The sequence below is a fragment of the Hibiscus syriacus genome, unplaced genomic scaffold (assembly GCF_006381635.1).
Source record: "Hibiscus syriacus cultivar Baekdansim isolate YM2019G1 unplaced genomic scaffold, ASM638163v2 tig00110831_pilon, whole genome shotgun sequence".
NCBI lineage: Eukaryota > Viridiplantae > Streptophyta > Magnoliopsida > Malvales > Malvaceae > Hibiscus > Hibiscus syriacus.
The window spans coordinates 5,445,402-5,465,478 of record NW_024062882.1 but is presented as its reverse complement, the minus strand read 5'-3'; the positions used below and the strand labels follow the sequence as shown (position 1 = coordinate 5,465,478).

Below are 20,077 nucleotides of genomic sequence, written 5' to 3'. Positions count from 1 at the left end.
TTAATAATTTCTTGAAATAAGAAAAATTTCGAAACCAGTAACACTCTTTTAATTTAAGGCGCAAGCCCTAAACAACCAATCACATGTTCTTACTTATCCTTTCTAATCAAAATCAACTCAACAATAAATCTGTTTAACTTATTAAACTTATACTCATACACATGCACGTATAATTCCCTTGCTTCAAGCTCATATATTCGAGCTTATTTGTTTTATGAACTGATCATTCATGTACTTATTCTTGAACTCTTCTACAAATGATAACCACATCACTTGATCTTTTAACATTCTTATGGTGACATTTGTTCACCATACTTTAGCTTGACCACATAGTAACGAAACTACTCAATTTAACTTCTCCACTTTGGAGAAATGACAATCTTCTAACATTATCTTCCTACCATTTGATCAATTTTCCGCAACAATGGAACATTTCTCACATTCACCCTTGAACTCGGGTGTTCTCAACTCTTTTCAATACATTCATTCTATGAATTATTGAAGTATAAAATTAAAATATATCATAATATCATTCCATATCATGAAACATTCTCTAATCTTGTACAGACACGCCCTGAGGTTTTTCGCTCTTCTCCCTGCCTGGCCAGGGCAGGTGAATGCTATTACCTGCAGTCTATTGCCTTGTGCTTCACTTTAGAAGCTCTCATATATTCATGTACTAATATCATTTCTTCTATCACATATAACATGTGCATATGATCATCCAATTCATATAATTTAACATATGTCATTTGCATATGTTCACATATCATCTATCACATAAACATATATATCTCATAAATCATCATCATGTATTCACTTATCTTATATAACATAACAATTTAACTCTATTTACAAGACAGTATACTCCTTACACTATCAGATCAGAAAATTTTTCACTTTATGTTGGCATGTATACTTTTTAAAGCACTTTTGACTTCGTTTTTAGCCTAGAATCGGCTAAACCGTAGCTCTGATACCATTAAATATAACACCCCCAACCCGTATCCGACCCGGATACGAGTCCGAAGTGTCACATTGACTTTTCAAACATTTATTCGTATAAAATAGTGAGTAATTTAAAAACTTGGATAACATTTAACTCATTCAAAACGTTTACAAAATATATCAGAGTTCATACAATTTATATCTTTAGACTACATGCCAACTACACTCTATATACCGTACATATATTTTCTGATCTGACAATTGGGTAAGGAGAACTGACCTGTCTTGCTCCTCTTAGCTCTTTACTCTTCTCACTTCTGTAACCTACGTGTGAAACAATCACACGCTAAGTCGTTGACTTAGTGAGGCATAAAACATATAATAAAACGCTAACTCGTAATCATGCTTAAACAATTTCTACTAACATATCACGTACAAGCACCATACCCACATATACATGTAATGATTCCTACTATGCACCTTTCATATAGATATAGATATATATATATATATATATATATATATATATATATATATATATATATATATATACATATCCACACATACATATAATTATCTTCTTTCCTATCATTATCATATTATCACCTTTCATATTTCTATTCTCTTGTTCATATAATCAATTAAGCTCATATCATATATCTTATAGCATATACAATAATCACTAACACACATATCATATACAGTACATTCCATGTTATCTCTTATTAGCCCATGTGCACCTGTGAGAACTGTAGATATGTGAGTCTATTGAGGTTGTGCACCACTATGCTGTCACCACAGCTCATATAAATGTCCCGAAGGACCTATCCAGAGGTCACAAAGACCCCGGTAACTATCCAGAGGTCATAAAGATCCTCGGTAACTGTCCAGAGGTCATAAAGATCCTCGGTAACTGTCCAGAGGTCATAAAGATCCTCGGTAACTGTCCATATGTTCCTTAGAACATAGGTATACTGTCCATATGTCTCGAAAGAAATAGGTAAAACTGTCCATATGTTCCGTAGAACATAGGTAAACCCTCGACTCTTGGCATGCCAACTATACCCCTAGCTCTCATATCACATAACATGGGCATTATCATTTATAACATTTCATATCACTTGTATCACAAGTGCATATATTCACGTAGATCGTTTCATATGACTTATACCATTTCTCATTTGTTCATGCAACTTGCATGTCATATCATGTACATATAACACATAATCATATAGACTTACAGTTTTATCACCTATCATGTTATTTCACTTATACACTTTTATATCACATAAACTCATATATAAATCATGTCACATAACTTATCTCATAACTTATTTGATCTTCCTATATATTCTCATCTTATAACTTATATTACCTATGCATATAACCTTATGAGCTATTCTTATATTACCCTATATCAACCATACTTTGTTTATCTCACTTTTCATATCATTCATTCAAAGCATGTTAACACCTATAATCATGCATACATACAATTTATGTCATGCATATACATATAATCATATATTCATGCATTAAACATAGGAAATAGACTTGTCACAAGTCTTGTTTCCATTTAGCACCATAATTGAATTAATATGCACTCACCTGGCCTCACTAGTCCCTTTCAATCTCTTATCTTCCCTTTTTATCGATCTTACTTGTCAATGATTCTGGAACTCGTTTAGGCTTTGAATCTACATAATTATACATTTTAAGACAATTATTAGATACCCACACCTTTTAATTGGATACTAGCAACTTAAACGAACTTATTAAACCAATATTAACATTTTCCTTTAGGGGGGAATCGATTCCCTCCTGTGGGGGTATCGGTTCCCCTCTGGCATTCTGGAATTCTGTCGTTTGAAGGGGTATCGGTTCCCCTTGAATGGGTACCGATTCCCCTTGCCCAGAAATCATATTTTTAGCTCGAAAATCACTTCAATTTCTCTCAAACACTTCATATATCATCCCCTTTTCATTCTTAACTCTAGTACACATACTTAAACCAATCTATATTCATTTATTTCATCTTAAACCTTAGAATTCTATTCTCCATATAGAATTCAATAATCATATCAAATTTTTCATGTTATTCAAACATAATTCTAACACTTCTAACTTCTTAATCTCATAGATGACAAGTCAAATTCAACTTAAAATTCAACTTATCAATTCTATTTCAAGATTTGATTCAAGAACTCAAAATCTTTAATCTCTCATATACCTTTCATCTTGTTGTTTTAGAACAAATTAAGCTTTCCTTAAGCTTAATTATCATCTAATAATCAAAACCCAACCTTGAATTGAACAAATAATCAACTAATGAAGAAACTTACCTTTGCCCTTGCTCTTACGGGAGGGGAAGAGAAAGGAAGAAGAAGATGAAATGCTTTCATCTTCTCATGTTTTTATCTCTTAATAAAGGGATAAAAATATCTTTCATGACAAATTACCCTTTTGCCCTTTAATTCTTTAGATAATTACTAACAACTTTCAGGAAATATCCTCAAATAAATCATTGAATTATTCAAGTATTCTACTTTTATTATCAAATTCTGAAATTTACGATTTAGTCACTAACCCGTAGTTTGGGATGTTACACTAATTCAAAGGCACATCTATACTAATTCAAGCATCATTCCAAGCATAAATTAATAAGTAACAAGTCTAAATAGTCTGACTTTGCAGGTACAATCATAATTTCCAAATAGACTTGTTCATCCTCACCATGCATGTAACTTCAGCATTTGCATTAGGACCCCAAAATTTATCATGACAATCACTTCATCTGAACCATCATCTCTTTTGAATCTTCTGAATTCAAATGAATATTATATATGGTTACTCACAAAAATATTTTACTAACAATAATAAATTTAAAATAATTTATTGATAGTAATAATATCCTTATCTTTAAGATTTTGGTTCCTTATCTTCAGTAGATTGTGAAAATCAAACCCGAATTTAACAACTATTCGGTTTGAAGAATCTTCTCATTCAACATCATCATATTCATGATTCTCCAATATTACAACAGTTTGTTATCTTTATAAATTTCTCAAAAGAAATTATTAGTACGATAAGAGAGTTGACATTTATTTTCAACTTACTATTCAGAAACTGAGTAGTCTTACCCCCACATGAAAATAAATAGTTTCTCATCTCTACATACCAACTATCATACAAGCATGATCTCCCATACATAAATGTTAATTAATGCTCACAACAATATAATCATGTCACTTCTTGATTATAACATATAAGTTTCAAATAATCTATATCAATCGTTTCCATTCCATTCATATGCATTAATCTCATGGATTATTATGCATTATAATATAAAATAGCTTCCTTCACCAAAATAATAAATATGCTTTCGGTTTCTTCACATCAACCATTACAAAACATTTTCATTGAGACCATAACAACCGAAGAAACCATGAAATGTATTTAATGCCATAAGTTACAAATATCCTTTCTAAAAATCAAACCTCATGCATTTGATTTTAATCAAACGTTTCACTATTCATGCTTCTTCACTAATCTCATAAATCATAACAGCTAAATAAATAATTATAAAATGAACAATTTCATAATTATTATAACCACCATTTTATTGTGCAATGATTGTAAGTAAGCAATTAACCATCATGTTAACGTTTATTGAAACAATAAACGTATACCAATTTTTTATTCTTTACCACCAAATTGTAATTCCAAACAGTCTGGCTTTAACTAACCATTTAAAATGGTTTTAAACTTTGTTTAAAAAAACCATTTAATAAGAAATATATTAATGGCCCCATGAAACATATTAAATCATATTTGCAATTCAAATACCAAAAACGTAAGTAATCATTTCCATTGTTTTAATGTTTTAAAAGCAATTCTATGCGGTCAAACGTTTACCAAATTGCTTTAAAGAATATTATAACATTCAATTAAAACCAGGAAACGTATACTTACTTTAATTTTAAAGGATATAATATTATTACCTTTAATAATAACATCCTTTGTAACTTACGAATTTTTCCAGCCTACCAATGAGACTTCTCATTTGCTTTCAACCATTTTGAAATTCACCTATGGCCCACAAAAATTTCATCAGCATATATGAGCTCCGAGTGATATACACTCAATTTGGCATAAGTGAAAATATGGAGAAATCATGTCGGTTATCATAAAACCAAATTATAATAGAGAATAAGAAAGACATTCTCTACGAATATTTCTGAACAACATTAGTATTCTCAATCAAGTTCAACAACTTCATTATTTTACCTCAGAATTAGCTTTTAAATTGTTGGAAAAATAAATTGCTGTAAAACGAGGCGTTAACACTGACTCAAAAATATTAAATAAAATATTCAATTAGAATGATAATCATGTCATGGTAATCTACTGCTCTTGAATATGATGAAACATTGAGGAACCTATCCCATACCCTAGCCGAAACTGTAACGCCGAAATGGCCTCTTTACAATCAAATTCCACTATTATTCGACGTAGCCCCAAATCCCATGTCAATTGCATGCCCTCAAAAATACCCCACAACTCCGCATCCCAAGCCGAGCAATTGCCGATGGACTTGGTAAACCCAACATGCCAAGCCCCTTCATGGTGTCGAATAATCCCACCGTATACTGTTAAGTTCAAACAAAGGCGTGGCTGGGGCGGTGCGAACTGCGCGACCGCGCAGGGCCCCCAAAAAAGCCCCAAAAAGTATATATATAGTGGCGTTTTTCCAATAAACGCCACTATAGATGGACCTATTGCGACGTTTTTTAAATAAACACCACTATTATTGCTCAGACCCAAAAAAAATCCCAAAAAAGTATATATATAGTGGCGTTTTTTCCAATAAACACCACTATAGATGGATCTATTGCGACGTTTTTTCAAAAAACGCCACTATTGTTGCCCCGAAATCGAATATATCTAAAAAATAGGACCCCTTTATAAGAATTTGTACAGGACCCCTGAAAATCTAGCCACGGCCCTGGTTCGAATCATGCCGACTAGCACCATCCGTATTAATTTTGGACTAGTCTCTCATTGGAGCCAGCCAATGCCCAGCCCGTGTCGTCTGTCTTGTTTGAGGCCGCCGAACAGCTTGCCGAGAAGCCAAAGCAGTAATTGTTTCTGCTGTTAAACGCCTGCAAATAACCAAAATGCTATCCAACGATCGTGTATCAGGATCAAATTATCCTTCCCCATAAAAAAAACATGAATTACGGATTATGCGCACCAATTTTACAACAGCATCCGATTTTACAATAATATCCCTTCCAGATTCCAAAAATTTACGCAATAACTAGATGTTTTTTAGGGACTGTAATGGAAATTCTAGGGAAAACTTGGATGATTGTGTAATTAGATCTAGATCGTACACCTGTCTTACAATAAGGGACTGTTTTCTCGAAATCACCAGCCTATCAGGACCTTGGAAACATCAACGTGGCCGCAAAATAACTTCCTTTATTTGTTTTTTTTCTCTATTACGAAACTGCCATTTCCACTCTTCTATTCAAAAAAAAAAAAACATTCATTCCAAGATAATATATATTTAGAGAAATCTCTCAATCTATCGATAATATTTTTTATTATTTTAAGATAAGTAAAAAATAATATATATTTAAAGATAACTCTTAATTATTTGATATTGAACGTTTACACTCATGACGTTCCCAGTACTCGAACTGAAAACCTCAAAGAATAACAATAATTCATTTATTATTGAAGTCGCTCGATTCGTGCGACAATCTATTAATAACATGTCTATATTTTATAGACACAATTGTTCGAATCTAGATATTTTAAAGTAAATATTAATTCTTTATCACTAAAATTATTCAATAAAGTACTAAAAATTAAATAAAAATAATATTATAATACAATAATTAATGAGTGATTTACATCACGAATCACTGAAATTAGAATCAATTTTAATTTTATCAAATTATATCACCATATTTAATTTCAACTTTCATGTAATCGATTGAAATAGCTCTAAAAATTCTATCAGGAATAAATCACTGTTTAAATTTATTAAAAGCATACAAATTAATAAACTTCTGATTAAAGAAATATTACAATTTTAATTACATGAATATTAAAGGCTTCCTTGCTCATATAGAGTCATGGGAAAAATAATTTTTTTATACAAGACATCCACCATATTATTTCCTGAAGTATGACTTTTTATTAGTCTGAAGATGTCGTGTACTCATGAGATCTTCTTCATTTACTTGAAGACGCCATGCAATCGTGTAATCTTCTTCATTTGTCTAAAGACGTAATATAGTCATGGAGTCTTCATATTTGACTTAAAAACGCACGAAACACCTGACGTCTTTAAATTGATACTATATAATTCAGCTTAGATGAAAAAATAATCCTCAAATTAAATTATATTGAGAATTAAAAAATCTCACTTACATTATCTAAAAATTTTGCCGGACATTAAATATCAACTGATTAAATCATTAAGCAAATATTTCATTATCTTTTTAGGGGCAAGCAAGTAATTGCAAATGCTATAAATGAAGCAAGTGGGTGGAGTGGTTTGCCGCGTAAATGTTGGAGACTTGCATTAACCAATTAGCTACGGCAACCTCCGCTCTATATAAATTCCGTCAAACACCAAATTTTTTCTCGCAAAATTTTCCCACTTTTTCTTTATCCAAGAAAATAAAGAAAAAGAAAAGAAAATCTTTACGTATCTCCAAAGTTCTTCGAATCAGATTTCCTTATCATCAAAACCATGAAGAAATCAGTGTTCTTCGCCGCCTCCGTCGTCGCTGCCTCTGCTTCCTCCAATCTCACTTGTAACTCAAATTTTCAGCTTTCCAGCGAGGTAAAATCTTTGAACTCAATTCTGGGTCTTTTTCTTTCACTCCGATTTAGTTGAAAACTGGGTTTGTGTTCTTTCTTTTACTAATCCTTTTTCCCGCCTTGGGTTTTGCTCTGTTTGGTTGCCGAGAAAATAATGACAAAAGTGTTTGATTCAATTTAATTTTGCAGGACAAGAAAGAACATGAAAAATCTTCTGCAAATAAGAAATCAGCTTCAACGGAGAAATTTACGCCGAGGTTTGATGGGTTAAGGTTCATTGAGACTTTGGTCACTGCTCATCGATGAAACTTGATGAAGATTTTTCGTTAATTCTAACCTTTTTGTTCATCCTTCTAAGAAGGAAATGAAAGAGATGTGATGTATTGGTATGCATAGATATATGTATTATCAATGAATCAGATAAAATTAATTTAAATGCTCAAAATAATTGAAATCCAAATGGAAATGACACCCGATCTGTTGTGTAGTTTTGTTGTCTGCTGTCTTAATTTAAGATTAGTTTGTAATTAGATTCTAACTTAAAATGTTATTCTTTTTACTATAAAAGTTATATATTTGATAATAATTTCAATTACAACCAAAGTATTATATTACATCGGATTTTAACCTAAAATATTATCTATCAGCTTTAAAAAATTACACAATTAATAATAATTTCGATTACAACTAAAAATATTTTAACGATATTTTTTTAACTTACAATGGAAAGGATTAGGCTATTTACATAATTTATTATAAATAACATGATATTTTTTATTTCAACTTGAATTACTCTAAATAGTTACGTTCTTAATATTTTTTATTACAATAGATTTTTATCGTTTTTAACTTTATATTAATCAGTTGTGTTTTATATTCGTGTCGATTTGTTAAGCTACTCCAACACAAAAGTGTGTTTGTTTGAATTTGCATGTTGTGCTTAGCTACTCAAAAGGGGAAGATAAGTGAGGTAGCTAAAGACGGGAAGTTTCTTTGGCAAACCTAATTTATCTTTGCCTTTTGAACATACTTTAGGTTGTTTTGGGTAAATTACACATTTAGTATCTAAACTATCAGTTTTAATCCGCTTTAGTATTTAAACTTTCAATTTTTTTCAAAATCATACCTAACGTTTAGTTTTTTGTTTCATTTTAGTACCACTACCATTAAAAACTTAAAGCATTTAGTCCCTAAACTATTAGTACCTAAACTTTCAATTTTTTCAAAAATTAACGTTAAATTTTGAACATGGATACTAAAATGAAACAAAAACAATATTTTAGATATGATTTTGAAAAAATTAAAAGTTTAAGTACTAAAACATATAGTTTAGATACTAAACTTGTAATTTACCCTTTTCCCCTACTTGTTTGTTTAATCCCACTTTGCACTTCGACACTTCAACGTCCAATTTAGCTTTATGATTTGCTGACCATGTCCACTTTTGAAAGCAAGATTCCTCACTTTTCAAATACATCATTAAATTATTATTTTTTAAAATCATTATCTATTTATTAATCGATTAATTTAAATTATATTTAATAAATATTTTTATAGAATAAAACTTCTAATTCCATTTTTATTCACTTACAATAATAAAACTTTTTGCTTAAATAAATTAGTACTTTATCTTGCTGAATTTAAAAATAATTAAGCTTAAATCTTGCTCTTGTATATATAATAATATATGCAAATTGGTTCACACTTAACATCCACATCTTCAAGTTATTTCATTCCCCTTCGCCATCCATTTAAGTGAATGGATGGTAATGGACGGCAAAATTCAGATTTTTATATATTTTAAACTTATCTTACTATTATTTATGTTTGAAATTCGTTAATGTCTTAATTAACCATTTTATATCAAAATTTCGAACATCATTATAATTTTTTTTTAAATATTAATCAATCATATCATCTGCCAGACTACCACCTATTGGCATATATTAATTTTATAACGAATTTATTTAACTTTTTTTTGAAAGGTGAAAAAAAATCAGAGACGTTCAAAACTATAAGTTTCATTAGATTAATTAGATAACGATGGAAATTTGATTTGATTGAGAGAAAAACAGATGCAATGTTTTTCCTTGAAGTGATGGCAGCTTTTTCTTATGGGAGATACTGAGAAATGACAAGATACATGGAAATATATATAATATATATATATATATATATATCATATCATATATGGTTAAAAAAATTTGTTTAAGTTAAAATCAATTAGTATCATAATATTATAAATATCTATAATAAAATTTAAACATAAACTCGAACAACTCGATTTGATTAGACTCGACTCGAATAAAAAATAAATAAAATTTGAGTTATAAAACAAGATTTTTTGACTCGAACAACTTAAAATTACTTCACTCGACTCCACTTGATCGAATACTAACGTCTATGCAATACATGTTGAAGCACATGTTTGCTCAATGCACACGTATATGTCTTGTCTTCAATCACTCAATGATTACATATTCCAACGATTATATTTAAACACTTGAAAAATTCTATATCCAAACAATGTGCGATTTTAGAGTCTCATATCAAAATTGTTGATTTTGAACTATAAAAAACATGTCTTGAATTCTGATCAGATCCATATTGATATAACAGTAAAAAAATTTAGATACTAAAATCCATGAGTCAACATAATAGTTAAATGAATTTATAAGAATCTTATAGTCAAAATTGTTAAATTTACACTATCAAAATTCAAATCGTAAGAACAAATACATGTTTTTAACATGTATAGCGGACGTTTCTTTCATACAAAATTTATACATTTTTATACATGTGTTGTTTTTTTCATTTTGACTTTGATTAATACAACATTAAAAACTATAACTGAATTTTCTATCATATAAATGAAGACGTGTTCGTCAAATGTCTTCTCCGAAATATGAATAACGTAACACATATTTATGCCATATGTGTCCGAGAATGGGATTATAGTTGTTCCAAAATGTATCTCTCATGAAGCCATTTTATTTAGGCACCGTGCATATGCCTTTTTGCTAATTAATGTCTTATCTTGAGCACTCCTAAAGGATTGAGCTGACGCCGAAATGGAATCCCATTTCATTTCATTTTCAGTGCAGGCTCGCTGACGATGAAACCCACTCTTCCTCTTCATGGTTGAATATATGCAATAAATGTGTATTAATAATGTTAAAAAAATTTAAACTGAATTTCTCTCTGTACTAGGGTTTCTGTGTCTTTTGACTAGTATTTTTCTCTGTCGCTTTTGACAGTTTTCTGAGATCTTATCAGTTTTCTAGTTTTGTTGGATTGTTTTTGAGTGCTTTGTTCGGTTGTAAAACTTCGACTAATGAGGGAAACTGAGAAAGCGCTAGATAATTTGAACCTAGGGGAGGACGACGAGGAGGAAGCGTTTTCCTTCATGCCTATAGATAATTCAATCTCGATTTCTTTTGATCATTGTTTTGTTGGTAGGTTTCTTAGAACGAGTATTGTTAATTTTCAAGATATGAGAATCACTTTGGAGAATGTGTGACACCCAATAGAGGGTATCACAATAACTGAATTGGGTGATGGTCGTTTCTTATATAGGTTATTGACAAGTGTCATAATTGTCAAATAAATATTATTTATTCTTAAATAAGATAAATAAAAATGTAGTAAAGAGAAGAAAGGTTGATCTTCAAGGAATAAGGAGCTTCTATTTTCTAACATTGAATTGTTTTGATCTTGTTTTAATTGGTAGTAAAAGAAAATGAGTTTTAAAATGGAAGAATAAAAGTAAAAAAATAAACAATAAAACAAAATAAAAGCGGATCTAGAAAATGGTGGAATAAAATTAAAGTAGATTTTGAAACAAATATTATAAGATAAAGATAGCCTTAAGCTTTGCTTTGCCTCAATTTCAATTGATCATCAAAAGATATTTTACTCTGGAAAACATGCCATTACAGTCTACAAGGTCCAACCCTTGTAACTTACTTTTCTCTCCGGTAAACCGATATTCCTAAGTCTATCTCTAGAATTTAGTCATTCCTGGACTAACCATGGCTATCGTCTTTAGCACCAATACATCTTTAAAAGCTGGAAAAGCCTAACTCAGGTTTTGGTGTCTCAATGAGAATCAAACCCAATCTCGATTCACCTGAAATTTCAAGAAAAATAAAAGTCAAGTAAATACTCGATAAATAAATAAATAATTCAAAGAAAGGAAAAAAATTGAGTTGCCTCCAATTAAAGCGCTTTGTTTAACGTTGTTTAGCTTGATGACTTGATTCAGATTACAGATTCTTCCAAAATTAGCTCTCTGATCAAACAAGAGCTTGATGGTTCTTGTAGTTAGGCTTTAGTCGATGACCAAAATGAATTCTTGAATCGTCTTTAATTACAAATGCGCCATGTGAGAATACTTGAGTCACGATGAAAAGGTCTTAGCCACTTCATTCGAAGTTTTCCTAAAAAAAATTAAATTTCGAACTAAAAAGTAAAACTATTTGCCCAATATGAAAAGACTTAAAAGAAATTCAGCGATCATGAAATTGTTTTGTCTTATCCTGGTAGATCCGTGCACTATCATAGGCATTCCTATGAATTTCTTCCAACTCTTGAATATGAAGCTTTCTAGTTTCGTCAATCGCATACATCTCTATATTACATTCCTTCACCGTCCTGTAAGCTTTATGTTCCAATTGAACTAAAAAATGACATGGTTTTCCAAATACTAAGCGGTAAGGGGACATACCAATGAGACCTTAAGCAGTTCGATATTCTCATAAGGCATCGATCAACTTCAAGCTCCAATCTTTACAGTTTGGTTTGACGATTTTTTTTCACGAACCGACTTGATCTCTCGATTCGATACTTTCTCTTGACCATTAGTATAAGGATGGTAAGAGGTAGCGATTATTTGAGTTACTCCATACTTCTTCATGAGTGCCTCGATGATTTGGTTAACAAAGTGTGTTCCTCGATCACTGATTATTGCTCTCGGTGTGCCAAACCTGGAAAAGATAAAATCCTTTAAAAATTCACAGTTAACATCATTATTTCGAGTAGCTTTAGCTTCTACCCATTTCAATATGTAATCGACATCAAGTATGATGTAATAGTTTCCAAAGGAAGAAACGAAAGGTCCCATGTAATTAATTTCCCACATAGCAAAGATTTCGTAAATGTGAAGCAGATTAGGGGGCATTTCATTCATTCGACTTAAATTAACTGCTCGTTGACATCTTTCACAAGATTTATTTGTATCACAAAAGATGTTAGGCCAAAAAAATATATTCTAATTTTTTTTGCGTAATTCACTTTGGTCTGAAGCGACTTCCACACGAATAAGAGTGGAAAAAACTAAGTATATAATTTACCTCACTTTTGGCAACCCATTACCGAATTACCTAATCTTAATAATGCTTCTAAAGGTATGGATCATCTACAATGTAGAATCGGGATACATGCTTGATTTGACTTACCTCAGAACGCAATAAGTCAGAAGGTAAAACTCTAGTGGCTAAATAATTACCTCTGGGAACTCTTCTTGAACCGACACATCGTGTGTAGAGATCGGTAATCAGCTCAATAATAGGCTATCAAGTTTTCACATCCATTCTTATCCTTGATTTCAAGATTAAATTATTGTAAGAGTAAAATCCACCGGTTAAGCTTGGTTTAGCCTCCTTTTTGCTCAGTAAATATTTCTAAATTGAATGATAAAAAACAATTATTTTAGTGCCTAGAATATCTAAACGAAAATTTTCTAAAGTGAAAATGATAGCATAAAGTTCTTTTTCGGTACTCGAATAATTTCATTGAGCCGTATCCAATGTCTTGGACGTATAGGTTGTCACGTGGGGTTCTTTATCAATTTTTTTTCCAAATACAACTCCAACACTCGAATTTCTCGTATCTCACATGATTCCGAAAGGATAATCCCAATAGGTGATTAAACAATGGGTGCCAAAATGTGTTTTTCCTTCAAAATATCAAAATAATCTCTACATTATTGGTTAAAATCAAAAGATTTATCTTTTTGTAGTAAATTGAGAAGTGGATACGATACTTTAGAAAAATCTTTTATGATCATACGGTAAAAACCTACTTGACCAAGAAAAGAGCGAATGTCCCTCACAGTTGTGGGGTATGGGAGTGAGCGAATTATTTCAGTTTTGGCCTTATTGACTGTAATTCCTTTAGAAGAAACAATATGGCTTAAAATCAAATATTTATCAACCATGAAGTTACATTTTTCGTAATTAAGAACAATATTAAACTAAGGCATCGTTTCAAAGTCTTAGTCAAATTCGACAAACACTTACCAAAGGAGTTACCGTAAACCATGAAGTCATCCATGAATACTTCGATTACCTTCTTGATATAATCTGAAAATATGCTTACCATGTATCTCTGGAATGTAGCCGGCGCATTACGAAAATCAAAGGGCATCCGACGATATGTGAAAGTTCCAAAGGGGTTGGTAAAAGTCATTTTTTCCTTATCTTCTGGCGCCACTGAGATCTGAAAGAAACCTAAAAGGCCATCAAGACAACAATAATGAGATTCCCCTACTAATCTCTCAATCATCTGATCAACAAAGAAAAGTAGAAAATGGTTTTTTTCGAGTTTAAGAATTCAAATTCCTATAATCTATACAAACTCATCATCCGTTTTTGAACTCGTGTAGGGATCAGTTCATGTTTAGAATTTATGACAATTGTAACTCTAGTTTTCTTAAGGACCATATGGATTGGACGTACCTAATTGCTATCGAATATCGAATAGACCATGTCGGTATCTAAGAGCTTCTGAAATTCATTTTTCACCACCTCCATCATGGGAGGATTTAAATGCCTTTGACCTTCTCGGGAAGGCTTATAGTTATCTTTGACCTTGATCTTATGCATGCACATTGAGGAACTAAGTCCATTGATGTTGATTATGGTGTATTCAATTACTTCCTTTTAAGTTCTTAAGACTTTACCAAATCCTCTTTCTCTTCCTCGGAAAACTTGTTGGAAGTTATAACAAGTAAAGTTACGTTATATCCCAAAAATGCATACTTTAAGTTAAGGGTGAGCATTCAAATGAGTCTAGTTGAGTAAAAACAAATTTCGAGTTATTCTAGTTGATGAGTCATATTTTTCAACTTGGAGTTGACTTAAAAATTTTTTCAAGTCAATTCGAGTTTATAAAATTCAAGTCGAGTCAAGTCAAGTCGAGCCAATTTTTCAAGTTTCTGTTTAAATTTAATTGTGAATATTTATAATATTATAATATTATTTGGTTCAAATTTAAGTGAGTTTATATAACCATATATACGATGCAAATATGTTCTACATATTTTTTTATATGTGATATACATATATCATACAAAGTCCAAGGACTCGACTCAAACTTGAAAATAAATCATCTAATTACTAAAAATTTTGAGTTATTCGAGTTGTATTTTACAACTTGATTTGAACTTGAAATTTTTTCGAGTCGAGTCGAGTTTATGAAATTGTAACTCGAAGTCAATTCGAGTATAAAAATTTAGTTTTTTTGAGTCGAGTTGAGCTTTCTTCACCCGTACTTTAAGTGTTCCAGTAACTATTTCACCCCAATTTTTGGTGCCTACAAAATTTAAGGTAATATTTTAGTTCTTACAGAAGTTAGGCGCAAATCTGAAAAAGTAGAAAAAATATTTTCCAACTGCCTTATTTTGTCAACTTCATCCTCCAATTCCCTGTCCAAATCACCATATAAGTTAGTTTCCATAAATTCATCAACAAAAGGCTCATAAATATCAACGAAGCTAATGTTTGCCATAGAGTCTGGATACTTCATTACTTTCTAAACATCGAATTTTACTACTTCACCAATAAATTCCATAGAAAGAATTTCCTTTCTAACGTCAAGTTTAGTCTAAGTTGTGCTTAGAAAGGGTATTCCGAGAAAAAATATAAGAGGAGTTATTTGAACGATCTTCCTCTATGTCAATGATGAAAAAATCCACCGAGAAGATCAAATTGTTTACTTTCACAAACACGTTCTCAAAGACTCATTTAGGATACACAACAGATTTATGGTGAGCTGGATTGTTACACTTGTTTCCTTCAAAGGCTCATCACTAAGTAAGCTATAAATTGAAAGATACATAACATTTATAGGTGCTCTCAAATCACACATAACACGTTTTAAACCTACCTTACCAATCTTACAGGGGATCACAAGCATACCTTGATCCTTGTACTTAGGTGAAATTTTATGTTGAATGATGATATAAACATTTTCACATAAGTTTTCCTTTTCATTCATGGTAAGCTCTTTTCTTTATTTGTGCAAAGATCCTTAAAAAATATGGCATACCGTGGAACCTTTTTGATAACATCAATAAGGGGTATGTTTATCTTGACCTTACAGAAAACATCAATTATTTTTTCTCCTGGATTTGTTTGTCGCGCTTAACTAATATTATTGGAAAAGGAGGTGAAACGACATAAGTTGATAGAGTAGGGGGTTATGTATGAGTTTTCGGCACTTTCTTCTTCTTCTAACAATATTAGCCAATTATAAATAGAGATGTAACATAAACCTATGAGACATTGAATAAAACTTCTAGCGCCGCCTAGGCACCGAGGACGTAAGCACATTACCGAACCTCGTTAAAATTCTTGTGTTCTTTCGTTATCTTTGCTCGATTCTTCAACACAAATACTCAACAATCATCTCCAAAGATGATTTTTATGTTTGGTACTGTTGAAGTGAATGTGGTCTCGATTGATAGGATTTATGTGTATCTACGTGGGCCGTAGTATATTCTTGAAGTATAAGATAAAAATCTGTGGGATGATCCATCATTGTGCAAATTCTACATAGTCTAGATGGACCTATTTTGCCTGTAAGAAAAGATTGAACTTTGTTAGTTAACTTATCAATTTTGTCTTCTAAGGAGAGACTACTTATCTCGATAACCCAACGAGTGGGTTAATTGAATGGGTCAAACTGTTGAGAGTTGGCGGCTATAGTAAAAATTAAATTTATGGTTGTATTTGGAGTCAAGTTTACAAGAGCCCCTCCACTTTTCGCGCCAGTCATCTTTATCTCTATAGGAAATGAGGCTTCATAGAAGTACTGGAGGAGAGTTTGTTTCGATAGTTCGTGTTGCATAAAACTAGCACAAAGTTTATTGAATCACTCTTAATAGTCATAAAAAGACTTATTGTCGGATTCCAAAGATGCTTCTCCTTAATTCGCTCGCTTTAGCCATAGGGAAGAACTGACAAGAAACAACCAAGTCATATCAATCCATGTAGTAACTAAATTAGGCAATAAATAAATAACTAATCCTTAGCCAAATTGACTAAGGAAAAAAAGAAGGTGCAAAATTTGATTTGGTCTTCGGATACTCTCTCTAGTTTCATACTTAAGCAAATCATATGAAACTCCGTGAGATGTTTGTGTGGGTTTTTATTTGGCAAACCATGAAAGGCAGACAAAAGATGTTGCCACAATTAGTTCTTAGATTGTTTGATTAGCCATTTGAACCGATTATTCGTCGTATGTGATTTATGTTTTAGAGGTTGCTTCTGAATCTGGATCTAGTTGTTGTTGTTATTTTCGTTGTTATCTCCTTTTTCGAAGTGTTTTCCACGTATTCTCTGAGCAAGTGCTTCAATTTCAGGTTCACAATCTACTAATTCTCTCAGACGCAACCTGGTCATTAATCAAAACAAAACTATATTAGTAATTTTCCTGAAGTCCCCGACAACGATGTCAATTTGAAAAGCATCGTAATTGTCAAGTAAACATTCCTTATTCTCAAATAAAATAAATAAAAATGTTGTAAAGAGAATAAGGGTCAATCCGCATGGACGAATGCTTCAAATGTTGAATTGTTTTGATCCTGTTTTTAACGGGTAGTAAAAAGAAAATGAATTTTAAAATGAAAGAATAAAAGTAAAAAATATATAAAATAAAATAAAATAAAAGTGAATATAGAAAAATGGTGGAACAAAATTAAAGTAGATTTTGAAAAGAAATTTATAAGATGAAGATAGCCTAAAGCTTTGCTTTGCCTAAATTCTAATTGATCATTGAAAAAGATTTTACTTAGGGAAACATGCTAGTTATAGTCTACAAGACTCAACCCTTGTAACTTACTTTTATCTATGGTAAACCAATATTCCCAAATCTATCTCTAGAATTCAGTCATTGCTGAACTAACCATGGCTATCGTCGTTAATATCAATACAACTTTAAGCGCTAGAAAAACCTGACTTGGGTATGGTGTCTTAATGAGAGTGGAAACCGATCTCGATTCACCTTAGTGGACCATCGTTAAGTTTGTTCAAAGGAATGAGAATTACGACCAACCGATTCTTTCTCCCAAAATGTAAATCAAAACAACCTTCAAATCAACGATGTCTTTTTGAAGTGAGAGTGTTAAGATTATTAAAGAGATGATCGTTTTCCAAATCAAATTTTCTGAAAGTCGAGAATGTTATCCGATGATGTTAAGTGCTTTTTAATTCTCACAAATGGAATTGAGTCATCGCTAAGCCTTTTGGCTAAATGGAAATTTAGCTAAGCATGATAGAAATCATACTTAGTATTTTTTAAAAGTAAAAACAAATATTGAAGAAAAATAAAACTTTTATAAAAATAACCCTAAAAAAATCAAATTCAATACATGCTTCAAAATATTCAAAATAAAATAGAAAATCCTAATAATAATTCAAAATATTTATCTTAAAAATTCAAACTTAAAATCCCTAAATAATTTTGCCCATTCTCCTTTCAGGAAAATGCTGATTGGATTGCCTTCTAGAAACTGATGCTGACTGGATTGTCAGATTTTGCCATGTCGAAATCAGTCGTGCACTAAGTTGTGCCTAGGACTCCAACCATGATTCCAAAAAAAATAAAAACTACAGATTTTACCCTTGTACTGTTGGTTTTGGAAAATAAATCCTTGCATGAAAAATGAGTTAAAACAGAACCAAATCAGTAACATCAAAAAAACAAAGAGGAATAATTATCATCAAAATATATGCAAATCTAATCACTCATCACTTATATCATGAGGTCGATGCTGATCGATTGGAATCTAAAGGCCCGTGCTTTTTCAACTCCCACTTACTAATTTTCCATCTCATAGAAAAGGGGGAGGATCCGATGTTGGTGTCTTTGAAGAAAGTAGGTTTTTGGGTGCTAGTCAATGATCTACCCCACGTCACTCTAAGATATCGCGGTTTTATCCGGATCAGGGTCAAAACTGATGTTAAGAAGCCATTAAATTGGAGGAAAAATCTGGTGTTAGCGAACGGATTATTTGGATATGTCACATTTCAATACGAGAAACTGTCTCTTTTGTTTCTTATGTGGCAAATTAAGCCATGGAGAAAATTTATGTCCGTTGAGGGTTCTCCAGGAGAGGAAGGATTTGGTTCCACAATGGGATTTTTCTATTCGTGCTCTGCCAAAAGTGGAGTTTTGTCCAGCCCTTGGTTATAGGACGAGAATGCTGGAGAGAATGTATAAGCAATATAGAGTAGTAGGGGCACTGATGCCCTAACTCCTGAACACGGTAAGGGGCAGTTTGGTTCAAGCCATACAACATTATCGAGGGAATGTAATCCTTATTCCTCCGTTTAGTTGGCCGGTAATCTTATTATCGATAATCTTTTATTACCAATAGTGGATTTTTTGGGGTATATTACCGGGAATGTGATTATCCCTTCTCTTAGGTATTGTTGAATTACCGGCGTTTTGGACTAAAATGCCATAAATTTTTTTCTTCAAAATTATCCTTCTTCTGTTGTTGAACAATAAAAATTCTATGAAGGTTAACTTACAAATTTATACTTAAACTATTTTATATTTACAAAAAGTTCATAATTATAATTTTATAAGAAGTTTAGGAGTTAAAATAAAATTTTGTAAAAAAATTATATAAATTTTATGAATTTAAATTTTTAAAGAAAATATATAAATTAATTATAGTAATATTATAGTAAAATTCAACTTGTTAAAATATATATATATATAATAAGAATAATTTGGTAAAATATACATTCCAATAATCTTTTATTCCTTTAACCAAACACGATAATCTTATATTCCTACTAAACTAATCAAACACAAAATACAACATCCTCAGTAATCCTATTCCCTGGTAATCTTTTATTTCTACTGGTAATCTTACATTCCGTGAACCAAATCACTCTAAGAGTTAGGGTATAAAATAGTAGGTTTAGAAAACGTTCTAGTCAACCACTGACAATGGGGTTCAAGGGGAGCTGATATTGTAATAAAATCAGCTGTAGAG

At 31.4% G+C, this 20,077-nt stretch overlaps 2 long non-coding RNA genes across 2 annotated transcripts; one reads left to right on the top strand and one right to left on the bottom strand.

Moving 5' to 3' along the window:
* Positions 1 to 7,500: 7,500 nt before the first annotated feature.
* On the top strand, positions 7,501 to 8,257 carry LOC120142736. The gene is made up of 2 exons (XR_005517882.1): positions 7,501 to 7,810; positions 7,978 to 8,257. It is a non-coding gene; the product is annotated as an uncharacterized LOC120142736 (long non-coding RNA).
* On the bottom strand, positions 7,964 to 18,165 carry LOC120142734. The gene is made up of 3 exons (XR_005517881.1): positions 18,155 to 18,165; positions 9,716 to 9,721; positions 7,964 to 8,096 (listed from the first exon to the last, which is right to left on the bottom strand). It is a non-coding gene; the product is annotated as an uncharacterized LOC120142734 (long non-coding RNA).
* Between the last annotated feature and the right edge of the window lie 1,912 nt (positions 18,166 to 20,077).